This window comes from Poromitra crassiceps (genome assembly GCF_964638095.1).
Source record: "Poromitra crassiceps genome assembly, chromosome: 18".
NCBI classification, from domain to species: domain Eukaryota; kingdom Metazoa; phylum Chordata; class Actinopteri; order Beryciformes; family Melamphaidae; genus Poromitra; species Poromitra crassiceps.
In genome coordinates this window covers 8,999,557-9,021,259 of record NC_139636.1, presented here as the reverse complement: position 1 = coordinate 9,021,259, position 21,703 = coordinate 8,999,557, and the positions used below count along the sequence as shown (strand labels likewise).

General features: G+C 43.8%; 1 protein-coding gene and 1 pseudogene across 2 annotated transcripts in view; one reads left to right on the top strand and one right to left on the bottom strand.

Annotated features, from left to right (window-relative positions):
* The window catches only part of LOC310792913 (cadherin-13-like), a gene marked incomplete at both ends in the record, with an annotated part of 277,855 nt that overhangs the window by 222,485 nt on the left and 33,667 nt on the right, over nucleotides 1–21,703 (bottom strand). The gene's annotated exons all lie outside the window — the stretch shown is intronic.
* Nucleotides 17,183–20,521, top strand: LOC310792571 (ubiquitin carboxyl-terminal hydrolase 7 pseudogene; annotated as a pseudogene). Its single transcript has one exon. The product of its transcript is annotated as a ubiquitin carboxyl-terminal hydrolase 7 pseudogene (transcript).

Sequence of the window (21,703 nt, the reverse complement as noted above, 5' to 3'; positions counted from 1 at the left end):
TGAGTTCATCATTCACTTTTGAAGGCGTATGAACTTTTCAATATTGTAAAGTGTTAATGTTATTCCTTAGTAAAGGTACATACATTCATACAAAAACATAAATATGTGTATTGTGTATGTGCAAGAGCTGCACAGATTCATAAGTACAGACATTTATTCATCATAAATAACGATCTCCTTCGCTGTCTGAGTATCTTCTGTCTATTGGCTGCTGAACTGCTAATAGCTAATGGATGTATTACAGTCGCTGTATTTGCTTTCACTGGACCATCATCAGCACTAATTGCTTGTTAGTCCACACTCTCTTAGGGTGATCTAATGGTCCTTGGGATAAAAAATGTTCTTGCCACACAGCAACAGGACTACCGCAACATCTTTCATGTGATGTTCCCTTTTGATTTCTGAAGCGCTTACGACTAATTAGGTATAGCACTAGATGGGGTTATAAAGATAATTTGATTACCGTAAATTCCGGACTATAAGGCGCACCGGTGTATAAGCCGCACCTTCAAAGTTGACTATTTTTTTCTTATATAAGCCGCACCGGACTATAAGCCGCGGGTGTTTTAATGGTATTTTCTTCTTTTTTTTGTGTGTTTTAATGTTTAATTACCATATGTAATGCTCCCATTTATTAACATTTCAACAAAACAACATAACACAACACCACCTGTGTTGTTATTTACAGTGCACACAGTGTCATACAGTGTCATACAGTGTGGTGAAAAGAGGGCAAGAGAGGAAATTAAAACAGAAGTGGCTTTATAGTTAGAAAGAGTGCTAAAAAAGAGAGATTTCTTTTTTTTTTTCTTTTTTTTTTGAAAAAATCCATAGATAAGCCGCACCGTTATATAAGCCGCAGGGGCCAAAAAAGGCCAAAAAACGGGAAAAAAGGTGCGGCTTATAGTCCGGAATTTACGGTATAAGGTAATCTGAGTACGGTAGTCTGAAGTGCAAAATGATGGAAATTAGTTCATACAAAACACTGCAGAGAAGCTGTAATTTCTGTCTCTTATAGACATAAGATAAGATACATCGGCCGAACATACTCAAGACTGCTAATGCTAACCAGGCGAGCTCCACCAACGTCTTTATGTGACAGCCTATGATGTGTTATGGATCCAGTGTTTGCTAGAAACTTCTGCACAACGAAGCCTAATGTGAATGTTAGAAATGCTGGCCGTGACACTAGTATGGGTAAAAACACTTTGGCTGTGTAATGTGTGTATGAGAGGCAAGGAATGGACTTAGGTAGGAAATTGTCATTTTTAAGTTTTAGGCTGAAACACGTAGGATACATTCTTTGCAACCTTTCTATGTACCTATTTTTGGCAAATTTTCGAGGAAGCATGCATTGGTTCCTTAGGTATAGGAAGGATAGTGTTTACAGAGTAATCTCCAGATAGACCAACCTGCTATGCCCAGTGTTCACAGAGTAATCTCCAGATAGACCAACCTTCTCTGCCCAGTGTTTACAGAGTCATCTGCTGGCCGTGACACTAGTATGGGTAAAAACACTTTGGCTGTGTAATGTGTGTATGAGAGGCAAGGAATGGACTTAGGTAGGAAATTGTCATTTTTAAGTTTTAGGCTGAAACACGTAGGATACATTCTTTGCAACCTTTCTATGTACCTATTTTTGGCAAATTTTCGAGGAAGCATGCATTGGTTCCTTAGGTATAGGAAGGATAGTTTTTACAGAGTAATCTCCAGATAGACCAACCTGCTATGCCCAGTGTTCACAGAGTAATCTCCAGATAGACCAACCTTCTATGCCCAGTGTTCACAGAGTAATCTCCAGATAGACCAACCTTCTCTGCCCAGTGTTTACAGAGTCATCTCCAGATAGACCAACCTTCTCTGCCCAGTTTACAGAGTAAGTCATCTCCAGATAGACTGCCAGATGGTTCAGAGACTGCATTTCCTCATGGCCTTCGTTTGCACCTTTTTAATGAATAATCCATAAGTGTTTGATTTAACGGTAACTCATGAGCTTTTTAAAAGTCGTCATTGGCTGCTGGCAACAAGGGCGCCAATAAGTCTGATGGAGTATTTACGTATTATGCTGTAAACTCTCCAATCCAGATCCAATGAGAGAGGAGGGCAGCTTTCACAGTGTCTCCCACTCATCTTCCAATTTTCCACTGAATAAGTTGTTGTAGTATGATGAATGCATCACTATAAATATTAATGCTCCATTCCTCTGTGTACCAGTGCAGCCTAACTGTTATCCAGCCAGGACTAAGTGTGTTTATAAACAGAAGAACAGTATTAAATGCTTCCTCCTCATCAGTCTATGCTACGGACACCAGTCTCTCCTAATTTGACCGATTCAATATGACGTTGAAATTCAATTGAGGAAGGATATGGCTGAGCAGGTAAGCAATTTGAAACATTCATTCTTCCCCACCAAAGAGAGAGCTTCTTTTTTTTGGCTTTTAATTTATTTTTATTTTTATTTTGGGGGGGGGGGCACCAATACATGGTGTGATTTGGTGCATGCACATTCTCCCTGCCAGACTGGGCTGGACTCTGTTTGCTAGCCAGCCTCAGACCATGCTGTCTGTCTGCCTGCCCTGTAGCCTGCAGCTAGCTGGCTGGCTGCCTGCTAATAACCAGTGAGAGAGTCACACAAACAAATGGGATTAAAATGTGTCAGTGTAGGAGTAAACACACTATATAGTCAACTATTTCTGTAATGGGGAACGGTTTCAAACAGGGCTTAACAGTTACCCCAGACCTCTTCACTACACAGTAAAATAACAGTTCGTAGAACAGAGCAGTAAATATTCAACATGCTGATATACTGTAGTGTTGAGGTTATATGGCAATAATTGTAACGGACTAGTCAATATTGAGTATAATGATGTACTGTAGTGTAGTGTGGCTGTATGGAAATAATTGTAACGAGTAGTAAATGTTTCCTCAGCCAGCCAGCCACCCCCCCTTCCCCCCCGTCCCCCTCGCCCCGCCCCGGTGTCTCTGGCCCTGAGTTGGGATGTTAATGCCCGTGTCTGGATGGCTGCCACGCTGCAGCCAGTGCCCTAATGGATTGATCAAAAAGCTCTGAGCGCAGAATACATCATGATATAAACCTGGACTGAAGGTTGAATCAATCATGATATAAACCTGGACTGAAGCTTGAATCAATCGTGATATAAACCTGGACTGAAGCTTGAATCAATCATGATATAAACCTGGACTGAAGCTTGAATCAATCATGATATAAACCTGGACTGAAGCTTGAATCAATCATGATATAAACCTGGACTGAAGCTTGAATAAATCATGATATAAACCTGAACTGAAGCTTGAATCAATCATGATATAAACCTGAACTGAAGCTTGAATCAATCGTGATATAACCTGGACTGAAGCTTGAATCAATCGTGATATAAACCTGAACTGAAGCTTGAATCAATCATGATATAAACCTGAACTAAAGCTTGAATAAATCATGATATAAACCTGGACTGAAGCGTGTTAAACTCTGTGGAAAGTTCCTCTATCCTAATGCCCCTAATCTTCAGCCATTTGCTGTGCATCATTTGCTGTGTTGGATTCAGCTCTAAGTGTTGTAACCTGAACTGTACAGAGACATGCAGTACAGGACGTGGTTCAGGAATAAACAGCGCAGGCTGACCAGACTGTTTTGGATGTTTTGAAGACACCACTAGACTCATGTATTTATGGAGGCTGTTGAGATGTTTTGAAGACACCACTAGACTCATGTCTGTATGGAGGCTGGTGAGATGTTTTGAAGACACCACTAGACTCATGTCTGTATGGAGGCTGGTGAGATGTTTTGAAGACACCACTAGACTCATGTATTTATGGAGGCTGGTGAGATGTTTTGAAGGCACTACTAGACTCATGTCTTTATGGAGGCTGGTGAGATGTTTTGAAGACACCACTAGACTCATGTCTTTATGGAGGCTGGTGAGATGTTTTGAAGACACCACTAGACTCATGTCTTTATGGAGGCTGGTGAGATGTTTTGAAGGCACCACTAGACTCATGTATTTATGGAGGCTGGTGAGATGTTTTGAAGGCACTACTAGACTCATGTATTTATGGAGGCTGGTGAGATGTTTTGAAGGCACCACTAGACTCATGTATTTATGTAGGCTGGTGAGATGTTTTGAAGACACCACTAGACTCATGTCTTTATGGAGGCTGGTGAGATGTTTTGAAGGCACCACTAGACTCATGTCTTTATGGAGGCTGGTGAGATGTTTTGAAGACACCACTAGACTCATGTCTTTATGGAGGCTGGTGAGATGTTTTGAAGGCACCACTAGACTCATGTATTTATGGAGGCTGGTGAGATGTTTTGAAGGCACCACTAGACTCATGTCTTTATGGAGGCTGGTGAGATGTTTTGAAGGCACCACTAGACTCATGTATTTATGTAGGCTGGTGAAATGTTTTGAAGACACTACTAGACTCATGTATTTATGGAGGCTGGTGAGATGTTTCGAAGGCACCACTAGACTTATGTATTTATGGAGGCTGGTGAGATGTTTTGAAGACACCAGTAGACTCATGTCTTTATGGAGGCTGGTGAGATGTTTTGAAGGCACCACTAGAATCATGTATTTATGGAGGCTGGTGAGATGTTTTGAAGGCACCACTAGACTCATGTATTTATGTAGGCTGGTGAGATGTTTTGAAGACACTACTAGACTCATGTATTTATGGAGGCTGGTGAGATGTTTCGAAGGCACCACTAGACTCATGTATTTATGGAGGCTGGTGAGATGTTTTGAAGGCCCCACTAGACTCATGTATTTATGGAGGCTGGTGAGATCATGTGAATGGAGTATAGCAGAGCCTTTTGCTTGAATGTAAAACTGGCTGTGTGATTATTTTCTCCAAAACTGCAGTGCTGTAAACGAAGAGCCATTGTATGTTGACTAAATAATACATCTCAACTCCTCTTTTCCCAGCCTTCAGATTCTCTAGGAAAGCAATTATTTCTTCTTTTGGTTATCATGCTTTGATTTTAATTGAATTCCTAAAAAGCCATAATATCAGTTTTCCCCAAGTACACAAAAGAGCTTATCTAAAGAGATGTTTATTTTTTGTGTTTAGCTTAGTTGTCAAAGAGACCCTACTGTACTTAGGAGATAAAGTGGGGTCATGTTGCCAGGTAACAGCCCTGCTGCAGCATCGTTGAGCTACACACAGTCAGACGGTCGATTTTAACTCGGGCGTCAAAGACCTCGCCGTGCGCGCCGTAGAGCTATGCTGTTTCTGGTGAGCCTGCTGGCGTGCTATGACCAAGCATATGCACTACATTCACTCTTGGGCTAACTTCTAGTCCTTGAAATCATAGTGAAATTATGCTGATGTTCGATTATGTACTGTATGTTTAGCAACGTCCTAAACTCGATGATACGTTGAAGCATGTTTCTCGCTTAACTGACTCTCTGACCTTTGACCTCTGTGTGGAGGGGATCAAACAAAACCACAATTTCCCTGCAGGGACCCGTCAATCATATTATGTGTTCATGGTTTCATAGGACTGTCTATGTTGCGTGAGTCATGCGCATCGTTCAGTGGACAAATACAAAAGTTTCACTAACAAACCAAACGAATGCATGGAAGACTGCAGCTCGCTGCGCCTCCGAGATGTGTGTGAAATTATGCACATAACAAATAACCATTGTTTTTGCAGTAAAGTGGCTGTTGTTCAAGTGAGGGGAAAAATTCAAGTCTGAATCTATTTATACTGTGCTTTCACTTTTTGAAGATCTTTGAATGTCTCTGTGGAGATTCTGTGACATGTTTTCATAACAGAAGAACCTTTGACCAATGTGGTGATGATGAGAGGCTAAGAAAGCTCACGTAGGTATTATAGTCTGGATGTGTCCAATGCAGCCTTTGCACATGTCTTCCTTGGTCTTCTCTGGCAGATCGGGATTATCTATTGATATATTATCATGGTGTCCCATGTTACTCGTCCTTAGGTCAGAAGGGTTGCACTCAGGTGCCTCTGTGGCCAGAGAGGATGTTGGTATAATACCTTAGCATAACGGTGAGGAGTTTGAAATAAAGTAAAATGTTAGGGTTATCCTTAGGGCTGTCAAACGATTAATTTTATTAATCGCAATTAATCTTGCGATTAGCTATAGTTAATCACGATTAATCGCATCTTTGTATCGCATGTTTAAAATGCCATTATTTTGCATTTCAAAGCATTTTTAATTAGATATTTATCATTCTTCTTACCAGTGTGTCGTGATTGGGAATCAAATGAATGCAAATAAATGACGAGAGTTGGTCTCACTGACCCGACAGGAGGAAATGGGATCCGGGAAGAATAGAGGGGGAATGGAGAATGGAGAATGGGGGGGGAGAATAGCAGTCTGGTTCTTTAGGGATCGGATTATGACGATATAGGTCGAAAACGGGAATAAAACTTCTATTTATATGGATGAAAAGCACGCTGCCACGTGGCCCCCACGGAGCTCCATTCTAGGACTGGCTTGCACACTATTGATCTCAAAACAACGCCTAAGACGGACAAAAATGCTGCGGAGAACATTGGGTGAGTCGTCAGATAATAATTAATGTGAGGAGAGGGCTCCAGGTAAAAAAAAAAAACGAAATTCTCCTTTTAAGTCTACAGCCGGGGACCCAAATGATCTTTTTATTATTATAATAATAATAATAATACATAAGTTTTATATAGTGCTTTTCTGGGGAACTCCAAGACGCTTTACAATACATAGAAACAGTACATAATACAGTAAACAAACTAAATAACAAGAACAAATACAGATACAAAACAAATACAAATCAATAGATTGCAGAGATGGAATGGTGGTTAGAGGTAAAAGTCAGATATTGTAGGCTGTTTTGAAGAGGTGGGATTTGAGTTGGGTTTTGAAGGTGGTGGAGTCGGAGTTATTCCGCGTGGATGAGTTATTCTCTTGCCCTGGAACGCAGCTCCATGCAAACATATCTACTCTGAGCTTATTTGGCGACTCATCAGAATTAGGCCCATGGCCGCTGCCCGGGGCCCCAACTCATAGCATAAGAAGCTGGGTCTAATGTATTTACATGGAGGACAGAGAGGGGGAATCTAAATAACTTCAAACACTCATGCTTTGCTTCCCTGTAGCCAATTTCTTTGATGCAAATCTGTAGGCCATCATTTATAATACTTATGGCACAGCGTCAAGCGAAGCAACATGAACATTTTCTCCCCGTTGCCAACCCCTTCTGCTATTGAAAATAGCCAAATAGGGTGCCATATACAGTACATGTACTGAGGACTGGTGGCGGGTGGTAGTAACTGTTTACGGGTCTCTCCTCCCTTCAAAAAGGCAATGAGGCTGTTATAATGCAGAAACCAGTAGTAAATCATCTAAGCACACAGTGTGCTGCTAACACTGATACTGTATTTAGGGTTTGTTGTGACAGTTAACTATTAGCATAAGTGGTGTCCAAGCCTGCTGTGTGCTACCGCTCGACAAACCCACTAGGTTTAGTAAGCAGCCAAGTTTGACAGCACTTTATCAGGTTACAACACCCTTTACAGCAGTGGAAATGCTCCTTATTTTACAGCAGCATTAAAGCTGTGGCACCGGCAGAAAGCGGATCGGCTTTATATGGTGTAAATAAGCCACTTTCCTCTGTGAGTAGGAGAGTCACACTGCCATGTTTTGATGAAGACTGGCTGTTTTATGGTCTAAGCCACTTTCCTCTGTGTGTAGGAGAGTCACACTGTCATGTTTTGATGAAGACTGGCTGTTTCATGGTGTAAGCCACTTTCCTCTGTGAGTAGGAGAGTCACACTGCCATGTTTTGATGAAGACTGGCTGTTTTATGGTGTAAACCACTTTCCTCTGTGAGTAGGAGAGTCACACTGTCATGTTTTGATGAAGACTGGCTGTTTTATGGTGTATAAGCCACTTTCCTCTGTGAGTAGGAGAGTCACACTGCCATGTTTTGATGAAGACTGGCTGTTTTATGGTGTATAAGCCACTTTCCTCTGTGAGTAGGAGAGCCACACTGCCATGTTTTGATGAAGACTGGCTGTTTTATGGTGTAAGCTACTTTCCTCTGTGAGTAGGAGAGTCACACTGCCATGTTTTGATGAAGACTGGCTGTTTTATGGTGTAAGCCACTTTCCTCTGTGAGTAGGAGAGTCACACTGCCATGTTTTGATGAAGACTGGCTGTTTTATGGTGTAAGCTACTTTCCTCTGTGAGTAGGAGAGTCTCACTACCATGTTTTGATGAAGACTGGCTGTTTTATGGTCTAAGCCACTTTCCTCTGTGAGTAGGAGAGTCACACTGCCATGTTTTGATGAAGACTGGCTGGAGCAGCTGTGTGCTCGTGTTGGCGTCTGCTGCCTGCTGTACAGTGGGCAGCAGCATGGCTCTCGCTCCCAGACGTCTCTATTAGATAGTGTTTGTGCAGCACAGCTTTATTATTCTGATTTAATACAACAATGACCCCAATATCCCATTCTGCTTCCTCTCCTTTCACTTTTTATTTAGATCTCTCTCTCTCTCTCTCTCTCTCTCTCTCTCTCTCTCTCTCTCTCTCTCTCTCTCTCTCTCTCTCTCTCTCTCTCTCTCTCTCTCTCTCTCTCTCTCTCTCTCTCTCTCTCTCTCTCTCTCTCTCTCTCTCTCTCTCTCTCTCTCTCTGCTGACTCCAGGACCTGCAGCACAATAGATATTAAATCAGATTTATTGTCGGCTGATAGAATAGTGTCTGACCCACAGGAATGGTGGCAAACTAAGCCCCTCCAGCCCTCTCTCCCTCCAGTCTCCCACACCTGTCCTCTCTCCATCGTGACAAAATGTCCTCCCACTACAATTGACAGCCCCTCAATTTGCTCCCTGGAATTGGTTACATTGTGTTTTGGGAACGACACTGGAGCAGAAGGGAATATTGGGGCCAGGGGGTGCACTGCTTAAACGGAGAGCGTTGGGATACCTGCCGATGAGGTTGAGTTGTTAGAAGCTGTGTTTCCATTATCCTCAGAAATGCACAAAATCTAAATATCGCAATAAAAATAAACACGTTTCGAAAAACCTCCCAAATATCGCAAAAAGTTTTTGCACAGTCATGAGGTGGTTTTTCAGACGTGTCGATATAGCAGTATATCATCATGGGATTGTGGGTAATATTTTGGTCAGGGGTAGCCTAATATTTTGGTCACTGGCACCATCTACTGGATGAAAATAGAACACGGATCGATGATTTGTTTTTTCGAAGTTTTGTCACAGTGCCAACGCCAAGGAGGTTACACAGTAGGCTCTGGACGTCCATCTTCCTTAAAGTGGAGTCTCGCGAGAAGAGATTTTACGAGATTCTACGAGATCTCGCGAGACAGGATTTCAAACTCAACTTCAATGGAAACGCCTGCAAGTCGCAATTGTACTTTGTCGAAATTGTAGAAATATCGCAATTGTTTTGCGAAAAACTGTAATGGAAACACAGCTATAGAGGCCGAAGCGTAGGTTCAGCTCAAACATTCGCCGATCTTCACCTGGTCATTAATCACCACGTCATTATTCACCACGTCATATTCACCACGTCATATTCACCTCGTCATTATTCACCACGTCATTATTCACCTCATCATTGGGATGTGAATTTTGAAAGGATGTTTAAGGGAATGGCTCGAGTGAATGGGAGGAGGCGGATGGCGAGGGAGGGAGCGAGCCGCTGGCAGTGATCGAGAAGAGACGATATAACCTTATAAATAATAGGTTGCTGTCTGTCAAAATGGATGTTTACTTCTGGTTCGGTAAAGGTAAATAATATACACCATTTTGGAATGAAGGTACAGAGGCAAACTGACAGAGAGAGAGGAAGGCAGACAGACAGACAAGTAGATATAATGTGAAAGTGAGAAGTTCAGGTTTGAATTGAATACAATAAAATCCTTCAACACCAACTCTCTTAGCACAGAGAAAAACAAAAAAACAATCATGATGTGCAATTACGCCTCAGGCAAACATATACAATCTTCTTTTGCAGCCTCCCTACATTCCTCAGACGCAGCTCAGGTCCATCAGCTTGAATGTCTGAGCCAACTCCTACTGCATGGCAGGAGAAGAATGGTGATCTCTCTGATGCACAGCAAATGGCTGAAGATTAGGGGCATTAGGATAGAGAGGAACTTTCTTTAGAGTTTAACAAGCTTCAGTTCAGGTTTATATCATGATTGATTCAAGCTTCAGTTCAGGTTTATATCATGATTGATTTAAGCTTCAGTTCAGGTTTATATCATGATTGATTTAAGCTTCAGTTCAGGTTTATATCATGATTGATTCAAGCTTCATTCCAGGTTTATATCATGATTGATTCAAGCTTCAGTTCAGGTTTATATCATGATTGATTCAAGCTTCAGTTCAGGTTTATATCATGATTGATTTAAGCTTCAGTTCAGGTTTATATCATGATTGATTTAAGCTTCAGTTCAGGTTTATATCATGATTGATTTAAGCTTCAGTTCAGGTTTATATCATGATTGATTCAAGCTTCAGTTCAGGTTTATATCATGATTGATTCAAGCTTCAGTCCAGGTTAATTGATTAAAGTTCAGTCAGATGCAAGGTCAACTAGACACTGGGGTCCACAGTCTCTGCCATTGTTGTTGTGAATGGGAAGGAGACAGAGGGGATCAGTGAATGGAACAGAACAGCCAATCTACTGTTCTGTGTTAGGAAAAGGTCAGAGGAGACAACAGCCAATAAAAGGGCAGAGAAGGAAGTGATATTCATGCCTTCAAGGGCATCACATCTTTTTCACTTTGACTCCTTTGCCTTTCCCCTACAGAGGCTTTTGTGCCTATTCAATGCATGCAAAGCAATTTAGCTTCGTTCCTCTTCTCTTGCCCTCTAACTGGCATAAGTTGTAACACGGACATTTGTGGATTTCTTGCCTCAGGGTCTTTTGGGGCCTGAGAGACAGTTTTGAATTCAGACGTAGTTTAGACTCTGCCAATGAGGCAGAGGATGTCTGAATCTGTACTGTAAGCTCTGTATCCGTACTGGAAGCACCACCCGGTGCCCCAAAGTCCCAGAACAACAGGGTGAGTCATACAGAAGACATCCAGGGTCAGATCTCTACGCACGGATGTCTGACCCGGTTCGTTTCCCCTGGAGGAGTTTGGAGGTCAGACGGCTAATATTTTACAGTATGTTACTGGCCTGCTGCTAGTGGCTAATATCTTAGTGTTACTGGCCTGCTGCTGGTGGCTAATATCTTACAGTGTTACTGGCCTGGTGCTGGTTAGGCATGGGTCGGTTTGAAAATTTTGAAAGCGGTTCAATATTCCCCCAAAAACCGGTATATCGAATTTTACCAAAAAAAAAATATATATATATAAATATATATAAATATATATATTTATATATATATATATATTTTTTTTTAGTGTAGCCCATAAATGACTGTAATGCGACTGCAGTTGGTGGCGATAATGCACGTCTAAGCTGCACTAACACTGAATAAAAATAAGCAGAACCATTTAACTGTAACAACACACTGTTGTTATTTCTCATAACTATTTAGTGTAACTTTTCTTCAAACATCAACATAATAAACAAAATAAGACTTTTGCCTACTAGTGCAACTTGAGAAGAGGCTTATACGAAAAATTGTGAAATCAGAATGGATTGGCACTATTTTTTTATTAGGAAAAAAAAATCGGTTTGCATGTGATCAAACCGGTTTGGGCTTGTACACCGAACCGAACCGGTAAAACCGGAAATTGACCCATGCCTAGTGCTGGTGGCTAATATCTTAAACTGATCCAGGGCAAAGTACAACGACCCTTGGTTTCGCTTGGACTGCTAATTTCCTCATTTTAGCGGACTGCTGGAGCTGGATAGGAGAGCTGCGGTGTGCGGCCAGACTGAGTTGATGTTGTGAGTGGGAGGAGGAGCAGAGATTGTGGAAGCACACAGTTGTCTGCTGTGGGATTGGTTAAAAAAATGACTATCGAAATTACAGCTCATGATTTTATCATCGTTATCGTGGAAGATTTTATCGCCCAGCCCTACCCACCCCATACACTCCCTCCCACCCCACACACTCCCACCCACCCCACACACTCCACTATCAGGGGCCAAACAGCCATCTGAGCTCTATGATGGTCAAGGCTGTTCTGCTGAAGTACTGACTTCTCACATGCTGCTCCATTACCTGTGCTTCCTTCATCCCTTCCTCACCCTCATTTTCTTTCCTTTTCACCCCTTTGTGTTTCCTTCCTTCCTTTGTTTTTCTAACAGCGCTCCACTAAGGATGTAAGACCATGGAGGTAGAGCAATTAGGGCTGGGCGATTAATCGAATTTTAATCATGATTACGATTTGGGCTGTCCACGATTATGAAAACAAGATAATCGATTTTGCGGCTCTTGTCACTCTCGTTCTGTCTTGTGTTGTAAATCAAGCGCACCCCTTCCTTTGCAGCGGTGTGCTGCTCGGCCCCTCCCCCAAAGCCCAAAACACACACACACCGCTCGAGTTGGGAATGACTGTCATGTGAACAGAGAGCCACCCGGCACGTTTCTCCTCCCCGCTCATTTCCGTGGTAGCACAAGAATAAGATGAGAGAAGTCACAGAAAGAGAGCCGCTGGTCGAGAGGAGAGGTAAAACAACGTATGTGGGGTGGAAACACTATGGTTTCGCCGAGTTTAAAGGTCCACACATCAAGAGCGATGCGAATATGTACAGCACGGAATTGCGATGCGAGTTTTGACCCACCTGTCAATCACAGCCACAGACTTGGAACAAACAGTGCAAGATATGCGCGGTCGTGGCTGCACCCCGCAACACAACCTATCACTTGAAATCCACTCACAAAGTGGTCTATGACCAAGCAATAAACGCTAAACGAACAAAAATACCATGCCCCATCTAGTTACTGCCACCGCATACAGTCATCGATTCAGGACACTCTTTACAATGCGACCGCATATTCAACAGCTAACGAGCTCACAGATAAACATTAACAATAGCCTATTATGAACCTAAACGACGTAGGCTAAGTCGCTTTGGATAAAAGCATCTGCCAAATGAGTAATTTAATGTAATGTAAACGAACGTTACTAGCGTTCTCATTTGGTTAGTTTTGAGGTTTAAGGACTACTAGTGCCTATACTGTATATTTATTTTAGTTTTTATTTTATTTCTAAATCTTTGCACTTTTATTATTTATTTTCACTTATTTATTTTCAATTATATCTAAAATCCAAAGACATCCAATGTTAAATAAAAAGGCAGTGTAAATGTTCAATAAATTCATGATGTTCTCAATGTCAATGAGTAATCGTGTTAAATAATCGTGATCTCAATATCAATCAAAATAATCGTGATTATGATTTTTGCCATAATCGTGCAGCCCAGAGCATCCTCAGTTGACCAGTCATGTGTAGTGGACAGCAGGATGAGAGTAACGGAGGGATGATGATCACTTTTTCCACAATCAAACCCTCTGTGCTGCTAAAATGCAAGAGGAAGTTTCAAGGCAAAGTGCCTGAATGACAGTAGTATTATAGGACACTGCTCTTTTAGAAAACATTCAAAGCTTCTTTTCATTCAGAGAGATGATTTACTACAGAGACTCTGGATTCACGTACCAGCCTGTTCCTATGAGGAACAGTGACAGAAGAGGGCATCTCCTTTGTGAAGATATGCAAATATGCTCACCAGCAGCACATTTACATAATAGGGTATAAGGGTTGCACATTATCCGTTTGTGTATAATACAAACAGATAGCTGACGTGATGTTTATGACAGCACCTCAACATCAGCTGCAGCAGTGTGTGTGTGTGTGTGTGTGTGTGTGTGTGTGTGTGTGTGTGTGAGAGAGAGAGAGAGAGAGAGAGAGAGTCAGGAGGTGGATAGTGAGGAGGAGACAGAACAAAATGAGGATGAGAAAAAACGAGAATACACAGTAGGAGAAAAGAGGCACCGTCTCTTCTTTGTATTTTGAGACGTCAGGAAAAGTAAGTTTGATAGCAGAAGCGCTCCTTCGACAGCGGGCTTATGAGAGCTGCCTACAAACAATCAGATGTTGCAAGATGCGAGAGTTGGTTTCTCCTGCTTTGGGCAAAGTGCCAGCTGCAGACTTGTGAGTTCAGGTGAGCAGAGAGAGAGAGATGAGTTTGGATGGACATCATATCTGGACAGCCACATCCCTACAGGCCAAAGACTCTGTTGGTCTCTCTGTGGGTATTTTCTTGATCTTTCCTCTGTCTGTATCTCTTCTCGCTCCTCGGTCAGAAGGATGCTCCAAGGTCAAATGAGGTCATCTGTTCTACTGTGAAGGCTGTATTTAGTGTAAAGTAGTGCTCAACGTGTTTCTTCACCCATGCATCCCTCCCACTTCCACCCTAACCCACCTACAAATATCTCATTCTTCCCAGTGCCTCTTTCCGTTTTACCAATCTATCAATTACCTGCCCGTTATTTTACAAGACGTGTGTGCAGGCATGACAATCAAAATGCCCTTTCACATGAACTTGACCACATGCATTTATTGTATGTAAACAGAAGGGGGGGGGGGGGGGGGAGTACATTGGGACAGACAGAATTGACCAATACATGGTCTATATTTATCTTTGGAGAAACTTCATAGGAAAGACTTTGAAAAGACTACTTCATGGGGCCCGAGGTGGTAGATTTATCTGATAATAAAACAATCTATGATTAATTTGCGCAGTTAAATATACAGAGTATTTACATGCCAACATGTGTTTTCATACAAGAAATCTGTTCCATATAGATTACTGTATGCATGGCCCAATGTACACTGTACAGTAATCAAATCAGCATAGACAGTGCACGTAAGTAAGTGGGAGCGGGGGAGTCTGGTGCAACGCACAGGTCCTGGCCCTGTCTTTCCCTAAGAGGGCTGACCGTGGGTAGCTACTGGGACGTAAGTCGGGGCTTGATCACCCCTGGCTGGGTCACCTGGGCGAGGGTGTATGATGTCGCAGTACCCGAAACATCCTATGACCCCAGGGTACATCACTGATGATACGTCCCAGTTGCATCCATGTGATGTTTTTTCTATATAGTGGCAGCAGCAGAGATGCAGTGTCCCGTCTGTGTTGGCCAGGTCTTTGTTTTGCATTAGTCAGTTATGGTCCTTAAGGCACTCTGTGAGAGCACTTAAGGGTGGTGATAAATACACACAAATACTAAGACAAGGCTGACTGACAATTCAGGGACAACACACAAACACACACACACACACACACACACACACACACACACACAGACACACAGACTCATCTGCCCCGGGGCTCCACTGTGCCACTCGGCACCCCAAACGCTCTCTCAGCCACTTGATAGAAATGGCCTCTCTATCACAGTTAGAGTCTAACTCAGCGTCTACTCAGTTCAAGGAATGATTTCCTGCATGAAGTTCCCCGCATTAAAAGTTGAACCGTGGTGACAAAAATGATGAGTGACAGTTTTAGCATTGATAAATCAACTGCCTGGGAGTCAGTCCATGTCATCTCAAAAGCTTTCTCTGAATGACTGAGCTTCTCTGAAAACTCAATGCAATCAAGTTTGCAGACTAGACCTGGGTCAAACTACTATTTGAAAAGTCTTCAATGATTTTTCTTTCATTGGCGTGATTCTTCCCTGGCGCCTTCGCAAAGGCCTCCTGAATGGGGTTCTCTAGGCAGGCGCAATCAAACACTCAAACTGGACAACATATTGTCAAGTTTGACTTATGCCTACCCCACACTACAGGATTTTCAAATCCTTGAAGATTATAAAAATCTTGAGAGCCCACACACTACAGGACAGAGAGAGCCGATTTTTTAACATTTCAATCTTGGACACACACACAATCGCGTCTGTTCAAACGCAACCCCACACACTACAAGATTATGCTGAAGATTCACCTTGGAAGCAGGGCTCGACGTTAACTTTTAAAATGCCTATTCAGTGTGCGCACCGGGTGTAGTAGTGTCATTTCGTTTTCTAAACAAATTTTATTTTTTGTTTTTATAATGCATTTGCACTGAAAGGATTTGTTTAACTAATATTTGCGCGGACAGCCGCGTCCATTCGGGGTGTAGGCCTACTGTGCACGGCCAGGCGAAAACCGACAGGTGTCTTGTGGAGGGGCGCGTCTGCTGATTTGACTCACTTTTCCGTGCGGACACTCGCCGATGCGGGAAGCTGAGACCTAAGCGCTTGTTGTAGGCTACATGCTTTGCAGTATAGCATTTAGTTTTCCGTCCCGTTCAAAGACGCACGGGTATTTCACCTCGATGACAATTTCCTCGTTCTTTGTTTCTGTACGGGGCTGCGGGCGGACGCGGACCAGATTATTTTGCGAAAAACTGTAATGGAAACGCAGCTACTACTGGCTCTCTGCTCAAGATGCAATCGCCTGTCGGGTTGTAAATATCTAACATGTTAGATATGGCCGATTCACAATCGGGAAGAGGCAGTCTTCCCGATTGTGAATCTTTGAACCCCACACACTACAGGATCATTTGGGAAGATTATCTGCCCGACGCGCTTCAAATCGGGAGCACCCCCGAGAAAATCGGGAAGGGGGAATCTTGGCCATAATCTTGCAAATTATCCTGTAGTGTGGGGTAGGCATAAGTCTCGCTTGCCAGACTCTCCCAGCAAAGGGGCTGGGAGAGTCTGGCTGGGGAAGGCTTTCACTGTGTTGTCTAAACTTATTGCCGCCCCTACAAAAAATATTGGAGTACAAAGGAAAGAAATGTAAAATAAATAAATCAGTGCACAACGGAGAGTTGTACGTCAGTGTTTAATGCCCAGTGCTGCATACAGTAATGGACCTCTCTTTTTTACAGGCGCTATCCGCTTTTTGCACACCTGTTTGCGTGCCTTAACGCGTGTCATATGCTATCATCCCTGCAGAGACTGATGACATCACAATGCCTAAGTGACATCATCGATGATGTCATCATTGATGACATCATCGATGATGTCATCATTGATGACATCATCGATGATGTCATCATTGATTACCTCATAATTGCTCGAGTGACATCACTGATGACATCATCACTGATTACGACCACATGGCTATTGAGCATTTATGATGTCATAGACATTGTGACATCATCAGTGATGTCATAAATCCTTCCCTGCAGATGCTATACGTAGCACCAGTGCAATTTGTAACAGGCAGCAGAACATCACAACAGCAGCTACTGCCAACATGAACCACCAGCACACTCAGCAACAGGAGCAGAAAGCCGACGAGGACCAGCCCACGGATATGGAGATAGAAGCTAGGGACATGGATGACCCCCCGAGAATCCCGGTGATTGATGTGGTCATGGCAGACGGACACAACAGCACCAAGGAGGATATGGAGGATGACACCAATTGGCGGTCAAAGGCAACCATCGAGTTTGAGGTGGACAACTTTAGCCGCCGGAATGGCACGTTGCTCAGCCCGCCCTGCTTCATGCGGAACCTTCCGTGGAAGATCATGGTGTCTTTCGAGAACCGGCAGCTAGAGAAGAGGGTTGGCTTCTACCTGGAGTGCAACGCAGAGTCCGACTCCACGTCATGGTCATGCCATGCCCAGGCCACACTGAAGATCATGAACTGCAAAGACGAGAAGTCCTTCAGCCACATGATCACTCACCGCTTCTCCCACAAGGCCAACAACTGGGGCACCGACCATTTCTCCTGGAGCGATGCAACCGATCCAGAGAAGGGCTTCATTGACGATGACAAAGTCTCTTTCCAAGTCTACGTCCATGCAGACGCGCCGCATGGAGTGGCCTGGGACTCCAAGAAACACACAGGCTATGTGGGGCTTAAGAACCAGGGGGCCACCTGCTACATGAACAGCCTGCTACAGACGCTCTTCTTCACCAACCAGTTACGGCAGGCGGTGTACATGATGCCCACAAAGGGAGACGACTCGTCCACGAGTATCCCCCTGGCACTGCAGAGGGTCTTCTATGAGTTGCAGCACAGCGATAAGCCCGTCAGCACCAAGAAACTCACCAAGTCCTTTGGATGGGAGACACTAGAAAGTTCCATGCAACATGATGTACAGGAGCTGTGCAGAGTGCTCCTGGACAACATGGAGAACAAAATGAAAGGCACTTGTGTGGAGGGAACTATTCCCAAGCTCTTCAGAGGAAAAATGGTGTCGTATATCCAGTGTAAACAAGTCGACTATCGGTCGGAGCGGATAGAGGACTACTATGACATCCAGATCGGCATAAAAGGAAAGAAGAATATCTTTGAGTCTTTCAAAGACTACGTCGCTACAGAACAGTTGGACGGAGACAACAAATACGCTGCAGGAGAGCACGGCCTTCAGGAAGCGGAGAAGGGGGTCAAGTTCCTCACCTTCCCTCCCATCCTTCACCTGCAGCTGATGAGGTACATGTATGACCCAGAGATTGACCAAAACATCAAGATAAACGACAGGTTTGAGTTCCCAGAGCAGCTCCCCCTGGACGAGTTCCTCGAGAAGACAGACGCCAATGACCCGGCCAACTACATCCTGCATGCGGTGCTGGTGCACAGCGGCAACAACCACAGTGGTCACTACGTCGTCTATCTTAACCCCAAAGAAGACGGCAAAGTGAGTGTCAATGAGCCAATATGGTGCAAGTTTGATGATGATGTGGTCTCACGGTGCACCAAGGAGGAGGCCATAGAGCACAACTATGGCGGCCATGATAACGTCCCCTCGGTGCGTCACTGCACCAATGCCTACATGTTGGTCTACATCCGAGAGTCCAAGCTCAGCGAGGTGCTCCTGCCTTTGTTGGATGTTGACATCCCCCAGCAGCTGGTGAAGCTTTTGCAGGAGGAGAAGAGGGCAGAGGCACAGGAAAGGAAGGAGCGCCAGGAGGCTCACCTCTACATGGAGGTCCAGATGGTGATTGAAAGCCAGTTCTACGGTCACCAGGGTAACGACATGTACGACGAGGAGAAGGTGAAGTACACAGTTGTCAAGGTTCTGAAGAGCTTCACGCTGCAGGAGTTCGTCCAGAAGCTCTCTCAGATCATGTGTTACCCACAGGACCAGATGAGGCTGTGGCCCATGCAAGCCCAGAAAAACGGCAACAAGCGGCCCGCCCTGCTCGACTACGAGACCGACTGCAACAACTTGATGATTGACTTGAGCGACGAGCGACGAAAGACGAGCGAGGACCTATGGACAATATTTCTGGAGATGGTGGATCAAGAGATGGCTGCCAGTGGGGCCACGTTACCCGAGTTCGACAAAGACCACAATGTCCTGTTGTTCTTGAAGATGTATGATCCCAAAACCAGTAGCTTAAATTATTGTGGACATATCTACACAACTATATCCTGCAAAATACGAGACCTGTTGCCGGTCATGTGTGAGAGAGCAGGGTTTCAGCAGGAAACCAGCCTTATCCTCTTTGAGGAAGTAAGGCCCAACCTAACGAAGCCGATACAGGACACTGATGTCTCATTGGACAAGGCTCTTAATGAGCTCATTGACAGTCACATCATCGTCTTCCAGAAGGATGACCCAGAAAATGACAGCAGCGAGCTGCCTACAGCCAAGGACTATTTCTCTGACCTCTACCACCGGGTGGATGTCCTCTTCTGTGACAAGACCATCCCCAATGACCCCGGCATTGTGGTAAAGCTCTCCAACTGCATGAACTACTGTCAGGTGGCCAAGAGGGTAGCGCAGAGATTGAACACAGACCCCATGCTGCTACAGTTCTTCAGGTTAGACTGGTGCGGCGATGGTCCAGGGACTCCTCTCAGACACAATGAGGAAATGATGCAGAACCTGCTGCCGCAGTACTATAAGACCAAGAAACTATATTACCAGCAGTTGAAGATGAAGATCACAGAGCTTGAAACCAGGAGGAGTTTTGAGATCATATGGCTCAACAGCCAGTTCAGAGAGGAGGAGATCACCCTCTACCCTGACAAGCGCGGCTGTGTGCGGGACCTGCTGGATGAATGTAAAAAAGCAGTTGAGCTCTCTGACAAAGGCTCTGAGAAGCTCAGGCTGTTAGAGATAGTAAGCCATAAAATCATTGCGGTGCACCAGGAGGAGGAGCTGCTAGAATGTTTATATCCAGCTGTCAGCCGCACCTTCAGAATAGAGGAGATTCCACTGGACCAGGTGGACTTGGACAAGGACAGTGAGATGCTAATCCCCGTCGCTCACTTCCACAAGGAAGTCAAGAGCACCTTTGGGATCCCCTTCCTGCTCAAGATCAGACAGGGCGAGTCGTTCCGGGAGGTGATGAGGAGGATCCAGACCATGCTGGACATCCAAGAGAAAGAGTTTGAAAAGTTCAAGTTTGCAATTGTGAATAGGGACTACTACCATCACTATCATCAATACATCACTGAAGACGAGTCTGAGGTCAATCTGAAGATCTTTGAGCGACAGCGATGTTCCATCATGTCGCACAGTTGGCACAACCCTTGGCTCGGGTTGGACCACTTCAACAAAGCTCCAAACAGAGGTCGCTACACCTACCTGGGGAAAGCAATCAAGATCCACAACTAAGGCAGCCCACCCTTCCTCGTCCTCCTCCCTACCTACTTAATGTACCATAACCACACACTGTAACCAGCTGTGTGTGTACAGTACGTGTGTGTGTGTGAGGGAGAGCAAGCATTGGTTGGTGCTTGTGTGTGCGTGCATGTTTGTGTTGATCCCTACCCTAGTATATTAAAAAAAATATGAACGTGTAAAATCTAAGAGAACACACCTTTGTTGTTAAGTACAAAAGGATTCAGGTGGTCATACTCTATTCCTTGTATGTAGGTTTTTTTTTGTTCTTGACTTTCCATTGAAGATTTTTTCCCCCGTTACATTTTGTTTTCTCTCTTCTCAAAACTAATTGCATTGGTTTGACTTCTTGTTAAAAAGTGCAGTAGAAAGATGAGCTGCAGAATCACACCTTAAATTGATCTTTTCCCATTTAAAATCCTGTGTAGCAGCAGTGTACGACATCTATTCCTGTATATTGCCTTTTTACTGGGAAATGAAAGTTGAATAAAAGTTTAAGAAAAAGTAGGACTGTCTCACAACTGATGATGTTATAGACATTGTGACATCATGATGCCATAAAATCAAAATTATTTGTGACAGACACTGATGATGTCACTGTTTAGCCACTGATGTTCAGTTCACTTTTATCAGTTTTATTGATATCCTGAGGGAAATTAGATTTGCAGCAGGCAACAACACAAAACAAAAAACAACATCAGACGACATCACAGATTATAATAAACATGACAGCTGCAATATCTACGGGAGCGAACAGGTTTGAGCAAAAAAAAGGAAAAGTACATTGCCCCTACAAGGTAGTGTTGTCACGGTTTTCGGTACTTCGGTACTTAGTCGGTACACTCGGTACTACATGGTTTTCGGTACTTCGGTACCTGTTTTTGCATGGTACCGAGGGTATCGCTTTTTTTTTCAATAAACAATACTTGAGGGCTACATGCCACTGGTGTTGCACTGTCTGCACTCACTGCCATACAGAGTTGAATGTAAGAAGTAAGCAGAAGCACATTGTCTTGTTTTAAAGTTGAAGGCTACATGCCATTTGTTCATTGGAAATGGTTGCATACTTTAATAAAGGAGAATATGTTGAAGAAATATCAGTCTGTTTTTTTTACCGTGGTACCGGAATTGGTACAGAGTACCGTGGAAATTCACTAGTACCGGTACCGACTACTG